At 42.7% G+C, this 21,769-nt stretch overlaps 1 protein-coding gene and 1 pseudogene across 1 annotated transcript in view; both read right to left on the reverse strand.

Moving 5' to 3' along the window:
• The window catches only part of Clstn2 (calsyntenin 2), a 616,509-nt gene that overhangs the window by 152,055 nt on the left and 442,685 nt on the right, over positions 1-21,769 (reverse strand). The gene's annotated exons all lie outside the window — the stretch shown is intronic.
• Positions 19,799-19,889, reverse strand: LOC120094406 (U6 spliceosomal RNA; annotated as a pseudogene).

Below are 21,769 nucleotides of genomic sequence, written 5' to 3' on the forward strand. Positions count from 1 at the left end.
TCTATGTTGCGAAATGACTTTTACTATTCCCAGCTAATGTTCAAGTGTTGTAGCCGAAGAGCCTAGTTTACAATTCACACAGGGTCATCAGAACTGAAACTAAAGTTCTTCCTAAATAAGTTATAAAACCAATAAATTTAATGATATTACAGAAGAATTGGTTTAGTACTAGAATAAATATTTTTGCAGATCAAGTCATAATCTGACAATGTTTTGATTGCCCCAATTATAACTAGAATAACAGGTTCATTATAAACCGTATGTCACATGTATTGCATTGTTAACTGACGATATAAGGCCAGAAGCTAATAAGGGATCTGGGGAGTTTTGTGTGATGTGAATGACTGAACGAACACACGCACCATTTCCCTATAACATCATAAGCCTGCAAAAGTGGCCTAACAGTGGGAAAGTCTGAGCCTTGGACCCAGTATCTGCTCTGGTATTTTCTCTCATGGCTGCAATGGGTTGACATGACATTAATACCTATAGATTTATCCTTCCTTCTCATTTATATCAAGAGACTTCCTATTCAAGTCTTTAAAAGAAGACAACAAAAATATGTGCTTTCTACTATAAAGTGAAAGCATTAAGTCCCTGTTCTGGTTTGACCTTTTGCTCTGAGACAGCCCTTACCAGGTGAGGAGCAGGAGAGCAGTTCTGAGAGGAAACTAGTTGTCTCTCTAGCTTAGCAAATGGGATGCCCGGGATGGGGGTCCTGAGGAAAAACCTAGGGAAGGAAGACCCATGAAAACTATATTGGCACTTGGACATTTAGGAGATGGGAGGCGGTCTCCAGGCCCTGAAAAATGATTTGAACAGATTCCATAGCGGGCAGAGGAGCATTCATTGTCAGTTTGAGTTTAGCTGAGTTTGTGGATTGCTTTTAAGAATATCAACAGCTTTGAAGGAATGGGATGATCCACAATATATTCCACATCACATTAAAATATAGAAATAGAAAATATAGAAGCTGGGAAATAAGGCCCTTTCTTAAAGAGAGGGATGATAGAAATCAACCCTGGGTTTCTGGAGATATCTGAATCCTTAATCCACCATTTAAATAAATTCTTGTGAGAATGCTCAAAATCATGAAGCAAGAGTGGACAATATGAAAAGAAGAAACAGATAGCCACAAACTCATAATTGGGGAACATTAGCAACATCCTTTCAGTAATTAATAGGACAAATCCAAACATACATTAAAGTCACCCTTCGTCATGCTGTCCTGCCTAATATGTAATAACACAGCCCTCCACGCAAGTGTAGATGGCACATTCATTTCAACCTCACATGATGGAGACCATATGTTGTGTCATAAAATGAATCCTACAGCTTACAAGGATGAAAACGCATGAAATATATTCTCCGAGAACAAAGGCAATAAAACAACCGCCAACATTAACTGTCAGTAATCAAGAACTCCAGGTATTTGGAAATTATGCAATATACATCCTAATGCCTGGATCAGAGAAAACATTGAAAGAGAAATGAGAAAGTAAATAAAACCAAATGTAACACAAGCACCATATATCAAAACTTGTAATAAAGTATGGACAGCCTGGGATCGCGAAAGAAAGCCCAGGAGTTTAGAGTACTCTTAAAGAGGACCTGAGTTCAATTTCCAGCACCCGCATGGCAGCTCATAACTCTCTGCAACTCCAATCCTAGGGGCTCCAACACACCTCTTCTGACGTCAGTGGTTCCTGCACAGGCCTAGGGCAGACATACACTCAGGAACATTCATGTAGATACATAAATAAATAAATAAATAAATATTTTTAAATTAAAAAAAATTGAACAAGCTAAGATAAAGAAGCTAGAAAAAGAGAAAATTAGAACCAATTAAGTAGATTTAAGGTACCATTGAATGTAAGCCACATACAATGTGTGTGTGTGTGTGTGTGTGTGTGTGTGTGTGTGTGTGTGTGTGTGTGTGTTCTCCAAGCCTGAGCTAGGCACTGGCTGATATCCCCAGCCCTCTTTTACTTTTTATTTTGATATAGTTTTGCTAAGTTGCTCAGGCTGGCCCTGAAATCATTCTGTGTCTCAATTTTGTAACCTTGAATTTCAATTCTTTCACCTCGTCCTTAGATGTATTTGGGACAACATGCTCACACTACCACTCAATGCCTTAGATGATTTCATTGATAATTTCTATATCATGTATTCAAAGAGGAAGTAACAGCAATTGTGCATAGGTTTTTACACACACACACACACACACACACACATATATATGTTTACATACACACACACACACATATATATGTTTACATACACACACACACACACACACAAGAAAGATTCCCCTCCCCAACTCTTTCTCTCTCCCTTACCCCCACCAAATAAAATTACAGACTTTATCTATCAGGGCATAGATATAACACAACATTAAGAATATACTAGCAAATTCTATCCAACTCTCTATAAAAGATCATGTATAAATAGTATTTATTTCAGGATAGCAAATTCGGTTAACTTACTTCTATGTTAACGACACTAAAGAGAGTGATCAACACTGTTTTAATACATGCAGAAAAGACTCTGCCAAAATTCAACATCCATATGTAGTAAAATCTGCCAGTCAGCTAGCCATAAAATGTGACCTACTCAGATTGGTAATGGGCACAGAAGAGAAACATAGACTCATTTTAACAGTGTCTTTATGTTCTTCCAAGATGGAGACCAAGGCAAGTTGTAGGATGCCCAGGCTTATAGATTAACAGCGCTTGGGTATTGAGATGAGGCACTGTGCCAACAGGACTGCAGAACCCTGTGAGTGAGTTCCAAGTGTATCTTCTTCACAGAGAACTACAGAAGTTAAGAAATATGCCCCAGGGGCTGGGTAGACATCACAGTTCTTAAGAGCTCTTACTGCTCATGCAGAAGACTGGGGTTTGGTTTCTATCACCTACATGGCAGCTCAGAAAGTGCCTGTAACTTCGGTACAAATGTACCAGATGCCCTCTTCTGGCCTCTGCAAGCTCGTGTGTACAAGCTATGGTGTATATACCTGTGGTGTTATAGTCTCACTTAGGCTCAACTCTACACATCAAAATAAAAGAAAATATTTGTAAAGTGTGCGCGGTGTTCGGTAAACCTTATCAGTCAAAATTTGAATTTGTATTGCTCTAGCTTAAGAGTCCACAAAGGCCTTCATAGCCACATGCTAATGATTACTACAGTAATCTAAGGCCAGAAGCAAGCCTTGGCTTTTTCTTCACACTTTCCCCTCCCACAGACCCAGAGGCAAAAAATAACCTCTGCTGCTATTCACTAGGGAAGAGGCAGACCCAGGCTCAAGGCGCTTCCACAGCTGCAGTCAGATTTACGCCTCTCCATCTGAGCACTGTGCCATGTATCAACAGAAACATTCGAGTCACAATGGCATTTTGCTACTAAAAGTGAGTCTAATTTGCTCATTTTCATTATTTAGAGGCAGTTAATTAAAAAACCCAGCAGATATTTATTTTGGCACCTCACGTCACTCACTCCTTACCATTCACTGCCTGCCTTTCACACTATTGCTGGTTTTATGGCCTGGCAGGGCCTGAGGTGGGTTTCTTAAGACCACGTTTCCCGTTACTTTAATTCCAAGCAAGACATTAAGCCTGTAAGGCTCCAGAGGCTGGGGGAGGGGAACATTAGTGTTGCTGTTGTCTTACAGAAGAACGGACTCCCTTGGCAGGGGATGGATTCTTTCCCTTTCACAGGGAAAGGACCCTCTTCCCTTCTGTGTGTGAACCTGCTTGACCACAACGTTGAAGGAAGTCTGAGTCCCATGATGTCACTTCATCACCTCCTAATGATGGACTAAGAACTACGAACCGTGCAAATTTTGCTGATAAAGCACCAAAGCTGGCTTGATTGTTAGTGATTTTTGTTTTTCTTAATTTCCATATCTTACCCAATTTAGCTTGGTAGAGTACTGCCTGCCTTTAATTCAGGTACTTGGAAGGCAGAAGCAGGCAGAGAATCTGAGGCCAGCTTGGCCTGCATATCAAGTTCCAGAGCAGCCAGGGCTACATAGACAGATGGATAGATAGACTCTTATCCCCTTATTGTCATCGCCCTCTGTGGCATTTAATCTTCAGCTAACCAATCCAGAGCAAGGCCTCTTTCTTTCTGAAGTGGCCCTCATCAAGAAGGACACTTTTTTCCCTACACAGTTAATGCCAAATGAAACCGCAATACTTCCTACTAAGGGATATGTTATAAACTGCAAAATCGCATGGTTCTTAGTTCCCTGGGTTTGCAAAAATGCTAAGAGGTCAAACAGTTGTTAAAGCTGTAAGTAGCCTTTGTTGCCAAAAGGCATGAGCCATATCCTACCTGCTCTTGGTCAGGTAACAGACAATTCCTCTTCTATCTGCCTGCAGAACTCCTGTGAAAGATTCAGCCCTTTCCTCCCAAGAGCCTGCTCAGGCTTCTCAAGCCAAGATGGGTACTGCTATAGGGAACTCCCTAAAACCAGAGTTAGAAAACAAACGCCAGGCTCCTGCAAATCTGCTGCCCATAAAATTTCAGAAAGCACCCACCACCCACTCAGACCCTGGAGGTTGCAAAATAGGTGTTCTGACTTAATCTCCCTCCCTGCAGTTCAGAAAAGCAGTTGTAGCCAGAAAAGTAGTTTCTGGGTCTGGCAAATGCTCTCCTCATTCTTACCCTCAACTTTTGTAAAAACTCAGTTCTGGACAGCAAAGCACTCCGGTGCACCAAGCTGTTGTGTTTCCAGGCTCCATCTCTCTCTCCAACAAGTAAAAGTCTGCTCTCACTGTCAGAGGTCCAACTGGGTTCTTCCATTTCCCCTGTCCTTTTGTTTCCTGTTTATTTATTTCTAACAGTCATCTCTTCGGCTCTCCCTAGCCCCACCCTTCCTTCTCTTTTCCAGCATTGCCTATTGTTATCTTTTCCTTAGACTTCTCTGCAGTCTACACTCACACACCTCCCAGACTTTCCCCCACAGCTTACGGGGAGACCGAACTTGATCCCACATGCTCCAGAAATGTAGGCCGAGCATCAAAGAAACCAAGTCTCAATGTAGTCAGAGGGAGCTTGGCGTCATCGCTAGGATGGGAATTTATGGAATCAGGAGGTCTAGGCTCCAACAGGTCATTACTAACTATGACCTTGGCCCAGGGAACTGCACTGCAGCCTCGTCTTTTCACCTGCAAGATGGAAGCTTGCCCGAGTGTGCCACACCGAGCTACTATGAAGGTTAAAGGGGGGAACTGCCTAATGCACTTTGCAAATTCTGGGGGGAGAATTAGCAGTGTTGGTCATCTCGGATGTCAGTGAAAGTAACTTCCTGGGGGCCTTGAAACTTCTCCTAATTTGATATCTCAAGGCAAAAAGAGTCTTCTGAGGGGTCACCATTCTGTGTCCAAACTATCTTAGCCACCATATTCTCACTAGGGCCCCACCTCCTTGCTCCTCTCTGCCAGTTGTCCATCATCACCCCTCTTTAATCAGCTTCTCTTCAAGGCCCACATTACCATTTCCTGGGCCCTAGTTTGCTCTCCTATTTTGCTCTTAAGAGGCTTGTGCAGAGACCAATGTCTCCTGGCTGCCAGAGATTAGGGCCTGCTCAAGCATAATGCCATCCCTGAGCGCTGCTGGCTGGCTAGATTCTTTCACACCAGTAATACTGCTGAACACATGGCTTCCCAGTCCCTCCCAGACACACTGCAGGTCACTGTGCCTGCTGTGACCTGATCGCCTGTCTAGCAACAACTTGGCAATTGAGTTAACCCTCAGCCCATTTGACAGATGGGATGGCTAGCTCGAAACACACTGAGATCCTTCCCTTGTCCTGGCTCTGGGGCTTGCATAGCACTGACTGCATCTTTGTGCGGTAGAGCCCCTGAAATCCATAAACAGTTGCCTGTACAGGGACTTTATATTTCTATGCTCTGACAGGTCCCATGTTCTGTATGTAGTACTGAAGTTCTCAAGTGTTTTAGGCGAGGAGCCCCAACGGGGGAGAGGTATATTTAAAATGTTTAATTTAAGTCAAGGCAAGTGCCTGGAAAATCCATATTTTGAGCTGCAAAAGAAAGAGAAATGGCAGTCTGATCAATACTACAGAGGTATATGGACTCTTTTACTGTTCCATCAATGGCTAGAAGTAATAAGTCAGCCTCTCAGGGGACAGCCTCAAACTCTAAAACAAAAATGCGGAGGCCTGCTGTCCGTTGGGCATCTTTTCTGCCTTCTTCCATCCAGCTGAGTGGAACTTAAGGTTTTCTTCACACAGAGGGCAGACCTCTAGCCCCTTCCAGTCACAGCCAGAACCGCTGGACTGATAACAAGAGCCTAGGTGGCTGGCTAATTCTTCACTGCCCTGTCAGCAACACAGTCTGCATAGCACGCACCGAAGGCATGCAGATTAAAATGTTAAATCAAACTCTGAAGAGAAATTTGGAAATCAATTTTAGATTCCTGCAGAAAAGGCCAGGGAGGATAATGAAGACTGAACGCCTCCCACCTTCAGCTGCTTCAATTTTTAATTTGAGAGCAAAATAAAACTATTGTTTTCCAAAAATGTGGCTGGCGCGGGGATGAAATGTCTGAGAGCCATGTGGCTAGGCTCTTCGGGTTCAGGGGCAAGCTCTTACTGCAAGTCAGCCTATCAGTACACCGAAACACAGACTCCCAATCTCTCTCTTATTTCCTTTCCTTATGCCTTTTTTAAAAAACCCCTGGCAATACAAAGCCAATACAAATGTAAATAGATCGGCTGTGTGCAGGTTTACAGGAAGTAACTCAAAAGAGCTGTAAATTGTGGTGTTATGGTGTCTGGGAACTGATGCTGTCCAAACAGAAACCCACTGCAGTAGAACCAAACTCTGCCTTTGACCGTTCCCTGCACTGAACGTGGGTATTTTGAGGAGAGGCACCTTGATCATTCTCTTAAGTTGCCTATTGTGACTCACAAAGACCTGGCAAGGCGGATGGGAGGCTTTGTTTCCCAGCTGCACCAAAGCAAGACAAATTAATAGCCTTGTGATTCATCTTGCTGTTACAAACACCTCTCGGTCACCTCCTACTTTCCATGCATAAGGACTCCACCCAGTTCCCTTTTAAAGCACCTAGAAGTGAGAGCTAGGGAATTCCTTCTTCCCCAAAGGAAGTCGTTATAGATGATCCAGGGCCCCAAGCGGAATGGGGGGGCTGGGGGGCTGGGGGGGTGGGGGAGGTGTGGGGGGTGGTCACATGACTACACCTCCCCCACTGAGATCCAAACTCCCACCTAGCCCAGAAAGATAGAACCAACGGTCATTTTTTTATTTCTTCCGAAATGCCTATGCTTTTATCGATTGGGAAGCCTGCATTATATGTTTCCACACATTTCTATCAGCAATAGTTTTTCATCCTACTCCTGCTGGGAAGATATATCTGGCTCAAAATTTCCAGGATGAGCCTAGAATGCAGTCACATACACCATTTGTCGGTTTTTCTGATAGCCAATCACACCATGCCTAGGATGTTAGGAATAATTATTACAGTGCCTTCATGTACTGAACTCTGCAGAGGAGGCAAAAGATGTATGTTTCCACCCCTGTCCTCCAAGTCGACACATTCCTAAGGAAGAAAAGCTGGATTCCCAGATTCACCTGAGAGGGATAGCTGAACTTTTTTGTTTCTTCTCTTTAGCAATGAGAATTGCCTCTCCCGTGCTCCCCACACCATGGAGCCTATGCAAATATATTTGAATGCTAAATGCTTAGTTTGCACAAAGACCAGCTTGTGTGGTGTTTTTCCTTTGACCTCAGTTCTTCCAGGAGAGATACTATTTGAGGATTACTGCTGTGGTCTGAGTGCTTAAACCAATCCCCAGTTGCCCCTGTTGAAGATAGGACCTTCAGGAGGTGAGGGGGTTATGAAGACAGAGCTCTCCTAGAGGGAAGTAGAGGGAATTCATTTCCCTGGGAAAAGAGGCTCAGGAGGCTTGGGGGGAAAAGGCTCATGGAGGTGTTCCTCTCTTACACTGTATGAGGACACAGAAAAGACCTTTCAGGGTACAGCCATTCTAGTGCTTGGGTCTTAGCCTTCCCAAATTATGGGCGCGAGAAAGGTACAGTGCTCGCTCCATACAAGCCACCACTATTTATCCGTTTTAGGTTTTAACACCAACCTTAACAGACACAGATGATTACCTCATTAATGCAAGTCTCCAGAGAAATGAGCTAGAGCACAGGCAGAAGACAAAAAGTGGGTGCAGCCCGAAGCAGCACTCATCAACTGCCTGGAAAAGCGAACCGACTTCCTTGGTAAATCACACTGATTGAAATACAACTCAATCAGAAGCAGACTGTAGATCATTGCTCTCCCCTGGGTGATTGGCTGCTCCAGCATTAAATGCCCACACATCTGGGAAACGGAGGGTAGCTATGCTCTCATGAGTCATCTAGCAGCCCCAGGCCCTGCTCTGTTCAGTACTCGTACTAGGTGTGGGAGTCTGTGGGGAGTAGGGGCAAAGAGACCTGCCCTTTAGGAACTGGCCTGATGGAAAGGAGAAGTGAGTCTGAGATAGAAAGTGTGATTTCAGATTATACTAACTGTTAGGGATATGTGTGTATATACACACATTGTATATACATTGTACATACATATATACAATGTGTATATATATAGGCACACATATATGTATATATACAAATTTATATATGTGTGTTGTGTATATATACACATTGAATATATATGCATTATATATATATATATACATATATATATGTATATATATATATATATTCAATTGTCCTGACTCAAGAACTATCGGATAATCCATTCCCATTATACCAAGCCACTTAGGCTCTGTTATCACCTTTTATGATAGTATTTAGCAGACTCCTACAGACCTCAGTCCAGAGAATGGATCCTGCTTTCCAGTTGGTCAAACCACAGCTATACTTCCCCCTCACTGTACGTATGTTAGGCCCATCTGGTTTCCATGGAAGAAGCAAAGAGGGAGGAGCCCCTAGGAGAAAGGCATAGTTCAGACCCAGAGTGGGCTGTGCCCTCTCTGCCCCATGGTGGCTTCCAGAGGACTGTGCAGCTTGGAGTATGCTTGTTAAGACAGCAAGGAATTACTATTAGAGCTGGGAAGCCTGGTCCAAGAGGCATAGGAGAGGGTGCTTCAGGGCAGGAAGGGACTTGACTTGCTAAAGGTACTAGAAAAGGCTTCATGGCTTGGACCAGATTTTCTCAACAGAAAATGGAACTAAGTTTTGTTTGTGTTCCAAGGAATTTCTGAAAAAGTAAAGAAAAGAAAAAAACATGACATAAGGTTTATCAATAAACAGGCTACCAATAAGCCAATTATTATTGTGTTATTGTAGACTGTCTCAAGTGGAGAACTCTGATACTCATTCTAATTTGACACCTCAGTCTACATCACATGTGGATGTATTGTTTCCTTTCCTCTGGGAATACCAAGCCCTCTGATCTCCTTCACCTAGGCTCACCGCAGGGGCTGATGATGGAGAATCTCCTGAAGTCCCAAGCACACATTAAAAACTGCCTTTACCAACATTACTGATTGTTCCCAAATCCTACCGCTGTTCAACAGAGGGTCAGTCAGCAGTTAAAAGAACGCCTTGGGCTGGGGATTTAGCTCAGTGGTAGAGCGCTTACCTAGGAAGCGCAAGGCCCTGGGTTCAGTCCCCAGCTCCGAAAAAAAGAACCAAAAAAAAAAAAAAAAAAAAAAAGAACGCCTGTTTCTGCTTCCCTTTTCTTTTTTAAATTATTTTTTCAAATGGGCATATATTCGTTGTATATACTGTACCAATGTATAGACTATATACACTATCCGGTAACTGATTTCATAAAGATGGTTTCTCACAAATGTATAATGCAATTTAGCCACATACCCCATACTGACTTAGCTTCCCTTCTCTCCTCCTTGTCCATTAGTCTTCTTTGTTCCTCTAGATAATTTTGTATCTACTTTAGTGTCCTGTGTGTGTGTTGTGTGTATATTTGTGTATGTTGGGTGTGTATGCGTGTGCCACATATATATATATGTATATATGTGTGTTGTGTGTGTGGTGTATGTGCGTGTTGTGTGTACATGTGTGTATATTGGGTATGTATGTGTGTTGTATATATATGTACATATGTGTATTATATGTATATGTGTATGTTGTGTGTATATATGTGTTCTGTGTGTTTATGTGTATGTTGTATGTGTCTGTGTTGTATGTGTTTGAGTATGTATGTGTTATATGTGCTATATGTGTTGTACGTGTGTTTTGTATATTTGTGTGTTGTGTGTATGTGTATGTTTTATGTATGTATGTATATGTGTGTGTTGTGTATATATATATATATATATAGTGTGTGTGTGTGTGTGTGTGTGTGTGTGTGTGCATGTAATCTAGAATCCTAAAATAAGAGAAAAATGTGATATTCTGTGTGACTTTCTTTGCTTAGGTCTGATGATCTCCAGTTGCATTCATTTTCCTGCTAATAATATAGTTGTGTTCTTCTTTATGACATAATAGAAGTTTTGAAAAAAATTCTTATTAATTCATTGAGAATCTCCTACATTTTATTTTGGTCATAATCACCCCTCTTCATTCTTCCTCCTAACTCCTTCTAGATTCAACCCCAACATTCACCCCCCCTAACATCATGCCATGCTATTTTATTTTATGTGTTTGGACTTTCAGCTGTCTGTGTGCCACATGCATGCCTTGTACTAGTGAAGGCCAGAAGTGGGTATTGGATCCCTTGAAATTGAAGTTACAGATAGTTATGAGACATCATGTAGGTGCTGAGAATTGAACGTAGTCCTCTGGAAGAGCATCTGGTATTCTTAACCATTCTGCCATCTCTCCAGCTCCTTTATTTATCTTTAACAGTCCATTGACTCCCATTGTGGTACCCACATACTCTTAGGCATGGGACTACCCACTAGAGTATGGATGACCCACAAAGAGCAACATACTTAAAGAAAACCGAAGCCATAGCTGTCTATAGCTCTTCAGTTGACCAGTGAGTCTCACAAATTTCTTTCTCACTGCATGCTAGAGCAGTGACTGACTTGATCTTGTGCAGGCAATCACAGCTACTATGAATTTATGAGTGTAATGGTCTCACCATGTCCAGAAGACATTTTAGCCCAGTCCTCTCTGACCTACGGTTCTCACACTCTTTCTGTCAACTCTTCTGTGATAGTCCCCGAGCCTGGATAGAGTAATACGCTATCATCTTCCTGATCCTTACTGTCTACATTTGACCATGGGCATTCCATTGACTCTCTACACTTGGCCAATTATGAGTTTCTGTGTTAACCATCATCCATTGCACAAGGAAATTTCTCTGATAGAGCCTGACAGCTATAATAATTGATGGGTGTAGAGATAAAATTGAGGAAATGTGATACAATATCCATTTAGTATACTAATGATAGTAGGTTCACCTGTGATTCCCTCAATCATGGGTTTTAGCCAGATTTATAGCAACAAACATGAAGTGGACTTAAATACAAACAGAAACCAGCTGGTTATTCCTACAACAACTATGCCAGCACTGCAGCCATGGGTATATTTTATCATGCCTTTCATTATTTCAGACATATTCACAGTTTGGTAAAACTTTTGATGACTTCTTTTCCCGGCAGCCTGTTAGTACCTTGTAGTACTATGCAGCCTAGACAATGGGAAGAAGATTTTTGCTTAATACCAACTTGATCTTTCCATATCAAGTCACCAATGTGTAGCACAGTGAAACATTACCAAGACACGAAGAAAAACAAAATAAAAATGGTTTGCATGCCAAAAGGTCTTCCCCTCTTGTACCTAAAATTCCACCAAGAAAGCCCATATTGGGGTTGCCCACACTGACTGATGTCTCTTACTTTTATTTTTGTTTCATTTCCCATTTTCATCTTTTTTGTTCCCTTTATAAGAAATACAAACAGAAACAAATCATAACCCTTGGCAGAAGCAATTGGTAGTGAGTTCCAGGCATATTTATTCTCAATTTCCTTCTAGTAACCTTTTTTTGTTAAACATCAGAGAACATAGCTTATGTTTGATTCTGTACCTAGATCTGTATTTCATATTATAAAAACATTTTCTTATCTTATTTAAGACTTCCTTCTCGCATTATTGTGAAGGATATATAATAGCTCATTTGATGGATATGACAGTTGTATATAACCTGTATCCAAGTGGTTGAAATGTAGGCTGTTTCCAACTTTATACAGCTATACATAACAGTGAGATATTTTTAAACTATCTGACAAATGGGTGGCAAAACCCTAAAAATGGATACGCGGGGCATGAACACTCTGAAGTTTGTGCTGTGTTTCTGTAAAGACGCAGCCTTCCATTCCCACCTTCCCAGCAGATGTGTTGTCAATCACACCAGCAATCCCAGGCAGAAGCCAGACACTCAGGGCACTAGCAAGAGCATCCAGTTCTGGAGGAAGCTAGCAGCCCCAGCAGGGAAGAAGACCCAGTGGCTCAGGGTTGGTCCACTCAGAGTAGATGAATTAAGACCCAAGAAAACTTCAGCCATTGAGCTGCTCTGATAAGTCACTAGTCAGATACCCTTCACAGTCACTGTGGCCTCCATGGAGATCATCCCCTATGCCCCCTCTGGGATCACACTCCACTCAGTATGGCTAGAATTCATCCCCTTGGTTATGGCCCAGGCTTGGTACTGGAAACCCTCAGCAGGGAAACCAGGGCTCACGCTTGCTACCCAGATGTTCTTGGCTCCCACTGGTACACAGCCAGCAGCCAGCACATGAGGAAGCAGCCTTACTTGCCACTCCATTCCCCAGAATGTGGGTTGGGTTCGTTGGGATTTTCAATTAGCACCAGACATGAAGACAGGAGTAGACTGGGATGTATGTCCCCAAGAGGCTGCTAAAGCTCACAGTCAGCTTTGGTGGATGCCTGTGACCCAGAAACAGAGTTTGCAAGAGAGTTGGCAGACGAGAAGGTGCGATTTAAAATCCTTCCTGACAGATCCCCCCTGTCTGACCTGCTACTCTCCTCTTGGCTAATTTCTGATGCAGAATTATAGTGTCTGTGAGAAAAGTCATGGCTCTCTGGAAAATGGGTATGATACCCCAACAATAAAGAAGCATAGCTTGGTTTACTCCCTTCCCTGTGGCAGCAGCGGAGAGCTTTTGGTCTTTAGGAGGGCCCCCTTAATTCAGAAAGGTTGTGGACCCTTGTCTCATGTAAACCATGTTGATAAAGTACCAGAAACATAGTAGACATGTGTAGTCTGGTTTCCTTTTCTTCAGCAGGATCAGAGCAAATGGCTTTGCAGTTTACTGAGTATCTACTATATGTCATCCAGTGAAGGTACACTATATGAAAGATAATCTGGAAATCTCTCTCTCTCTCTCTCTCTCTCTCTCTCTCTCTCTCTCTCTCTCTCTCTCTCTCTCTCGTTAGTTTAGTTTTCAAATGAAGCCTTGGCAGAGTGCCCTGGGCTTTATGGGGGGGACATATGGAGACACCAGCGGAGAGAAGACCAGACTGACAAGCAGAAGGAGACGGTATTTTGGATAAAAAAATTTTCCTTTCTAATGAGGCCTGGGTCGTCATGACACCATTTTCATACTTGTGAATACTTCTGGAAACCTTCGGTGTGTGGTGTTGGTCTGGGTGACTTCCTTACCGTGAGTTAAAATACTGCTGAGATACTGGATAAGCCTCCCAGATAGCTCATTGCCCTAGACTTTCTGCTTGGTAATTAAACTGTATAAGAGACAGTAATGCAACAGCATGCTCTCGGCAAAGAGATGAATCAGGTAAAAGTGGTTTAAAACAGTGTAAAATGTGAAATCACAAATCCCAAATCTAAGCTGGTGATATAAAAATAAAGCTCAAAATAAGCATGGAACACAGTGGGAGAAGTGGATAAAGTATGACCCTGCATAAGGGTGGACATGAGACACGGGTGGCTTGGAAAGCCGTAAGTCACCAGAGCACAATTAACAGAAAACCGAGAGGGCAGAATGAGCGCTAGAGGAACACAATCTACAAACTACAAAGCTAGCAGAGGCAGGCAATGAAACAAAAGAGAACATGACATGGATCTCATGTGGTCACAAGGTGAATGCTTGAAGCTGAGTTCCGGGCACACACTGCATGGCCTTGCTAGCGGTGTTGGTCATTGCTGGAGCTGGAAGACCTCTCGGTCTTCCCAAGGCAAGAGATCCCAGGGATGTGTGGCAACCCCCCAACGTCAGACAGCAGGACATTTATGCTTTGCTTTTGGGCTCTCTCCTTTAATGGGTGCCTCTCCCCACCCTAGCTCTGTTAGTGTAAAAACCCGCCTCACGTTTCAGGTGGAAATGAGCCAGACCATCTGGTCTCTTTCAGCTCCTTAGCTGCACTTCGTGAGCAGTAAGGAAAAGTGCCGGGGCATGTGCCCATAGTCTGTGGAGTCCAAGAATTAAGATTCAAAGCTGTCATCTTAGATGAGAAGGCGAAAGGCTGAGGATCCAGTCTGTCTAGGAGTCTGCGGTGTGCACGGAGGCTTTGAAGTTAGCCTGCATGGCTACAGGAATGACTGAGGTAAGAGAAGCACAGCCGCCATCTACCTTGGCTCCATCCTTACCATGGTGGCAAAGAAGGCCTGGGGACTAGCAGTAGGCAGGTCACTAGGAGATGTATATTCATGTAGGGAACTCTCATTATGGTCAGAAAGAGTAGACACATGCCTATGGAAAACTGATCATTTCCCATATGCAAGAGGATAGAATTATTTAGGCTTTCTACTTCTTATGTCAATTTTGACATTTAACTAATGGAAAATTTCTCATGTCACTTGTCTTCAAATTCGTTGTCAAAAGTTATTTGCACTACATCTTATTATCATGTAACACCTGATATCTGCACCTTCTTCACTCTTGTCATGCAGAACGCAGGGATTGGATTAGGTAATATTGTTCAACACCTTTGCACTTTTACAACACAGGTTTTATAACAGTAACCCAGAGGATAAAATTAATAAAATAGCAAAGAAGATATAATAGAAACCCATTAGGGCAGGAAAAATTGAGCTGCCTGCGCATGTTAGGTAGCAACAGGAGAGGACAGCAATGCCTTGCATGACCTGTTAGCAGTTAGCTCTGTCTGGGTTCTCCGTGAAGAGCTATTGGCAGTCTAGGGAGTTTGGGAGGGCATGAGTGGGGATGGCTGAAGCCAAGTCACTGAGAAACTCAGGTTTATTGCCAATCTCAGATTGAAGGCCAGAGGTCAATGATAAGAAAGGGCCAGAGAATCAAGGGCTATGATGTGAAATCTGGGAGGCACACTCCAAAGCCAATGGGGTTTCTGGTGTCTCTGGGAATGCTGTTTTAGAGACAGACCTTTCTGCTGGGGAGGAGAGAGAGAGAGAGAGAGAGAGAGAGAGAGAGAGAGAGAGAGAGAGAGAGAGAGAGAGAGAGAGAGAGAGAGAAAGGGAGAGAGAGAGAGAAAGGGAGAGAGAGAGAGAGAGATTAGACTGGGACAGGGAGAGGTAGAAAGTGCTAGAAGCTATCTGGGTTCAGAGACTAGGTAAAGTTGAAGAGAAGGGACAGGACCCCAGTTGAAGGAACATGGTTCCTCAGTCTATCAGGAAAGGCTATGGAAAATTCTGGAAGGTATGGAGACCTTGTTTAGCACTATTGTTCTGGCAGAAGGGCCCTTTCCCTCCTGTGGACTGGGAAGATGAGCTCCAGTCTGCTCTCCCAAGAAGTTGCTATGCCTTCCTGATTTATAGCAGACAGGGTCTCATACAGAGCATCTATGCAGGTCTGTGTGATTGCTCCTTGAGCCAGCAGGACTGATTGTCAGTGTCCCTTATAGTTAGAGGACTATTTTCCTCGAGGGCAGTGTTCTGGATGGCTAGCCCGAAATCTGGACGTAAAGAATAATGGGGGGGGGAGATTTGTATTGAAATTTGGTCTCTACTTCTGTTAGATATGGCATGGAGAACGAGAGAGAGAGAGAGAGAGAGAGAGAGAGAGAGAGAGAGAGAGAGAGAGAGAGTGAGTGACTCAGAATGGCCTTGTCTTAAGCATGCAATGATGCAGAAATCTGATCACTATTTGTTCCGAAATGAAACGGTAAATTCTGGGTGTGTTTCTGCTTCTGGAGATAATTCAGAGAAGTGCATGGGGAAGAGTTCATCTTTCTCTAATGTCTGAGTACAGATTATCTAAAGAATAAGGAGCACCAGAGCTCAGAGGTCCAGTGTAGTCATTTCTTACATTCTCCACAGTGGAATGCCACTATGACCATGTTTGCAAAGGTATGCACTGCTCTTCAGAGTGGATGTTATGCAAACTCACAGCTCTTTTAATTACTGCATGCATTTGGCAAATGCTGGGTTAAAAATCAGGTTTCTTTTTTTTTTTCTTTCTTTCTTTCTTTTTTTTTTAATTAACTTGAGTATTTCTTATTTACATTTCGAGTGTTATTCCCTTTCCCGGTTTCCGGGCCAACATCCCCCTAATCCCTCCCCCTCCCCTTCTTTATGGGTGTTCCCCTCCCCATCCTCCCCCCATTGCCGCCCTCCCCCCACCAGTCTAGTTCACTGGGGGTTCAGTCTTAGCAGGACCCAGGGCTTCCCCTTCCATTGGTGCTCTTACTAGGATATTCATTGCTACCTATGGGGTCAGAGTCCAGGGTCAGTCCATGTATAGTCTTTAGTTAGTGGCTTAGTCCCTGGAAGCTCTGGTTGCTTGGCATTGTTGTTCATATGGGGTCTCGAGCCCCTTCAAGCTCTTCCAGTTCTTTCTCTGATTCCTTCAACGGGGGTCCTGTTCTCAGTTCAGTGGTTTGCTGCTGGCATTCGCCTCTGTGTTTGCTGTATTCTGGCTGTGTCTCTCAGGAGCGATCTACATCCGGCTCCTGTCGGTCTGCACTTCTTTGCTTCATCCATCTTGTCTAATTGGGTGGCTGTATATGTATGGGCCGCATGTGGGGCAGGCTCTGAATGGGTGTTCCTTCTGTGTCTGTTTTAATCTTTGCCTCTCTATTCCCTGCCAAGGGTATTCTTGTTCCCCTTTTAAAGAAGGAGTGAAGCATTCACATTTTGATCATCCCTCTTGAGTTTCATGTGTTCTAGGCACCTAGGGTAATTCAAGCATTTGGGCTAATAGCCACTTATCAATGAGTGCATACCATGTGTGTTTTTCTGTGATTGGGTTACCTCACTCAGGATGATATTTTCCAGTTCCAACTATTTGCCTACGAATTTCATAAAGTCATTGTTTTTGATAGCTGAGTAATATTCAATTGTGTAGATGTACCACATTTTCTGTATCCATTCCTCTGTTGAAGGGCATCTGGGTTCTTTCCAGCTTCTGGCTATTATAAATAAGGCTGCGATGAACATAGTGGAGCACGTGTCTTTTTTATATGTTGGGGAATCTTATGGGTATATGCCCAAGAGAGGTATAGCTGGATCCTCAGGCAGTTCAATGTCCAATTTTCTGAGGAACCTCCAGACTGATTTCCAGAATGGTTGTACCAGTCTGCAATCCCACCAACAATGGAGGAGTGTTCCTCTTTCTCTACATCCTCGCCAGCATCTGCTGTCACCTGAGTTTTTGATCTTAGCCATTCTCACTGGTGTGAGGTGAAATCTCAGGGTTGTTTTGATTTGCATTTCCCTTATGACTAAAGATGTTGAACATTTCTTTAGGTGTTTCTCAGCCATTCAGCGTTCCTCAGCTGTGAATTCTTTGTGTAGCTCTGAACCCCATTTTTAATAGGGTTATTTGTCTCCCTGCGGTCTAACCTCTTGAGTTCTTTGTATATTTTGGATATAAGGCCTCTATCTGTTGTAGGATTGGTAAAGATCTTTTCCCAATCTGTTGGTTGCCGTTTTGCCCTAACCACAATGTCCTTTGCCTTACAGAAGCTTTGCAGTTTTATGAGATCCCATTTGTCGATTCTTGATCTTAGAGCATAAGCCATTGGTGTTTTGTTCAGGAAATTTTTTCCAGTGCCCATGTGTTCCAGATGCTGCCCTAGTTTTTCTTCTACTAGTTTGAGTGTATCTGGTTTGATGTGGAAGTCCTTGATCCACTTGGACTTAAGCTTTGTACAGGGTGATAAGCATGGATCAATCTGCATTCTTCTACATGTTGACCTCCAGTTGAACCAGCACCATTTGCTGAAAATGCTATCTTTTTTCCATTGGACGGTTTTGGCTCCTTTGTCAAAAATCAAGTGACCATAGGTGTGTGGGTTCATTTCTGGGTCTTCAATTCTGTTCCATTGGTCTATCTGTCTGTCTCTGTACCAATACCATGCAGTTTTTATCACTATTGCTCTGTAATACTGCTTGAGTTCAGGATAGTGATTCCCCCTGAAGTCCTTTTATTGTTGAGGATAGTTTTAGCTATCCTGGGTTTTTTGTTATTCCAGATGAATTTGCAAATTGTTCTGTCTAACTCTTTGAAGAAATGGATTGGTATTTTGATGGGGATTGCATTGAATCTGTAGATCACTTTTGGTAAAATGGCCATTTTTACTATATTAATCCTGCCAATCCATGAGCATGGGAGATCTTTCCATCTTCTGAGGTCTTCTTCAATTTCTTTCTTCAGAGTCTTGAAGTTCTTATTGTACAAATCTTTTACTTGTTTGGTTAAAGTCACACCGAGGTACTTTACATTATTTGGGTCTATTATGAAGGGTGTCGTTTCCCTAATTTCTTTCTCGGCTTGTTTCTCTTTTGTGTAGAGGAAGGCTACTGATTTATTTGAGTTAATTTTATACCCAGCCACTTTGCTGAAGTTGTTTATCAGCTTTAGTAGTTCTCTGGTGGAACTTTTGGGATCACTTAAATATACTATCATATCATCTGCAAATAGTGATATTTTGACTTCTTCTTTTCCGATCTGTATCCCCTTGACCTCCTTTTGTTGTCTGATTGCTCTGGCTAGAACTTCAAGAACTATATTGAATAAGTAGGGAGAGAGTGGGCAGCCTTGTCTAGTCCCTGATTTTAGTGGGATTGCTTCAAGTTTCTCTCCATTTAGTTTAATGTTAGCAACTGGTTTGCTGTATATGGCTTTTACTATGTTTAGGTATGGGCCTTGAATTCCTATTCTTTCCAGGACTTTTATCATGAAGGGGTGTTGAATTTTGTCAAATGCTTTCTCAGCATCTAATGAAATGATCATGTGGTTTTGTTCTTTCAGTTTGTTTATATAATGGATCACGTTGATGGTTTTACGTATATTAAACCATCCCTGCATGCCTGGGATGAAGCCTACTTGATCATGGTGGATGATTGTTTTGATGTGCTCTTGGATTCGGTTTGCCAGAATTTTGTTGAGTATTTTTGCGTCAATATTCATAAGGGAAATTGGTTTGAAGTTCTCTTTCTTTGTTGGGTCTTTGTGTGGTTTAGGTATAAGAGTAATTGTGGCTTCATGGAAGGAATTCAGTAGTGATCCATCTGTTTCAATTTTGTGGAATAGTTTGGATAATATTGGTATGAGGTCTTCTATGAAGGTCTGATAGAATTCTGCACTAAACCCGTCTGGACCTCGGCTCTTTTTGGTTGGGAGATCTTTAATGACTGCTTCTATTTCCTTAGGAGTTATGGGGTTGTTTAACTGGTTTATCTGTTCCTGATTTAACTTCGGTACCTGGTATCTGTCTAGGAAATTGTCCATTTCCTGCAGATTTTCAAGTTTTGTTGAATATAGGCTTTTATAGTAAGATCTCATGATTTTTTGAATTTCCTCTGAATCTGTAGTTATGTCTCCCTTTTCATTTCTGATTTTGTTAATTTGGACACACTCTCTGTGTCCTCTAAAAATATGGAACGCTTCACAAAGTGCAGGGGCCATGCTGATCTTCTCTGTATCATTCCAATTTTAGTATATGTGCTGCCGAAGCGAGCACTAAAATCAGGTTTCTTAAAGGCAAGACTTTAACATGCTAAATGGTTTTATACATTTCCAAGAGAGCCCATGTTCCCAAACATTCTGGGACCAGCCTTCCTAGAGCAACGACGTAAGGCAGAAGGTGGCCAAATACCCATCTTTCCTGTACATTGACAAAAGGCTTGAGTTCTGAAGGTCACATACAACTCACTTCCCTCTATATCAGAGCATCACTATACAGGGGAATTGTAATGTGTCACTGTTAGTTATATTAAATCCCCTGAAGGCATGAAGGCAGTAAATTGTGCAAGCAAGTTTCTCCAATCTTTTCCATATAGTTCTTCCTTCTTTTTGCCCATGAGTTTGTTCTTATACATTTTTAGCATGCACAAATAATTTGCACTAAGACGCAATGGCTATAGAAGGTTTGCTGAGCTGCCTATGCTTAGAGGCATGTCTTTTAATCAATGGGTTTTTTCCTTTCAGAAAATATGCAATGCTGATGTGGTAGGCACAAGGGATGGAGGCAAAACGTCAGAAACCAAGCCTGCCTGTGAGGTTGAGATGCATCAGGAAGCTTCTCTCTTGGACACTCTGTCATGAAAGCAAATGTACCAAGTACTTTGGAGACAGACAGAGGAGAAGACAGGAAGGGTCTCTATAAGATGACATCTCACTGGGAAGGCCGGGGAGAATGGGACCGAAGTCTTTGCTCAGCTGGGGAGAGCTTTGAGAGACCAGCAGGGTAAAAAGCATAGGATGGCTTTGGCGATAACAGCAGCAGGGAGGTGTAGGTCCCAAGCAGGGAATCTGAGTATCTGGATGAGGGAGCATGGACCCCATCCTGGAGGCTAGAGGAGCTGTGCAGCTGTGGGCAAACACAAGCGTGGGCAAGCAGGTAGAGCTCCAGTTAGGTAAGACTCTGCCATGTCCTTCAGCTCTGGGACTGGTCAGGGCTGGGATGAGCCTCCCTCACATCCATCCAGATCTATGAGTGTAGTCTTGCTCTCCCATGACCCCCACTTATAAACCCCAATGTTACACAGGAGTTACTTGCTTAGTCCCTCTGGCTCTCAGGCTTACCATGAAACTTTGTAATAGGACAAAAACTGTCCAAGAAGAGACAGTTGTGATCAAATATTTCTCAGTATTGTTGAACTATAACTGATTTGTTAGAGATATTCTGGAATTAATGAATGTGTAGCCCTAGGCTACTTCTATAATCTCCCTGAGTTGTGACTGTTCAACTGACATTAGGGATTTCATTTAATTTCCCACTCAGGCTCTCTTCAGAAAGATTGCATGGGGTGATGGATATTTGAGCCTAAGCTGATACTCCATGTGCCCAGACACAAGTGGCCACCCAGGAAACTGTGAGTCATTTGCAGAGGGCTCCAGAGGCACACATTTACATTCCTAATGGAAGTCATTGTGGAGGTGGTTTTTAATTTGTTTGTTTGATTGTTTTTCCAGAGCTGCTATAACAAATTACCACAAACCAAATGGTTTAAACAACGAAATGTGTTGTTTTGTGTTTCTGGATAAAGAGGTACAGATATTGGCAAGGTTGACTCTTCCTTGGAGTTGTAGGAAAAAAAAACATGCTACTCCTTTCTTGATGCTTCTTGTGGCTTCTCATAATGTCTGTGTCTCTGTCGTCATCTTCCCATGATCCCTTTCCTGAGTACAACTGCGTTCACAGATCCCTGTGTTGGATTAGAAGCACAGTAAGTTCTAGGATGACTTCATCTTGACAAATTACACTTGAAATGAGACTGTTCCTCCAGATGGAGGCCATTTCCAGAGATACTTAAAGTTAGGACTTTGGTACATAGGTTTTAGGAGTCACAGGGGGAAGATGACACGGTTCCTAAGAGAACATAAGACACTATGTGAACT

This window comes from Rattus norvegicus, chromosome 8 (assembly GCF_036323735.1).
Source record: "Rattus norvegicus strain BN/NHsdMcwi chromosome 8, GRCr8, whole genome shotgun sequence".
Taxonomy (NCBI): domain Eukaryota; kingdom Metazoa; phylum Chordata; class Mammalia; order Rodentia; family Muridae; genus Rattus; species Rattus norvegicus.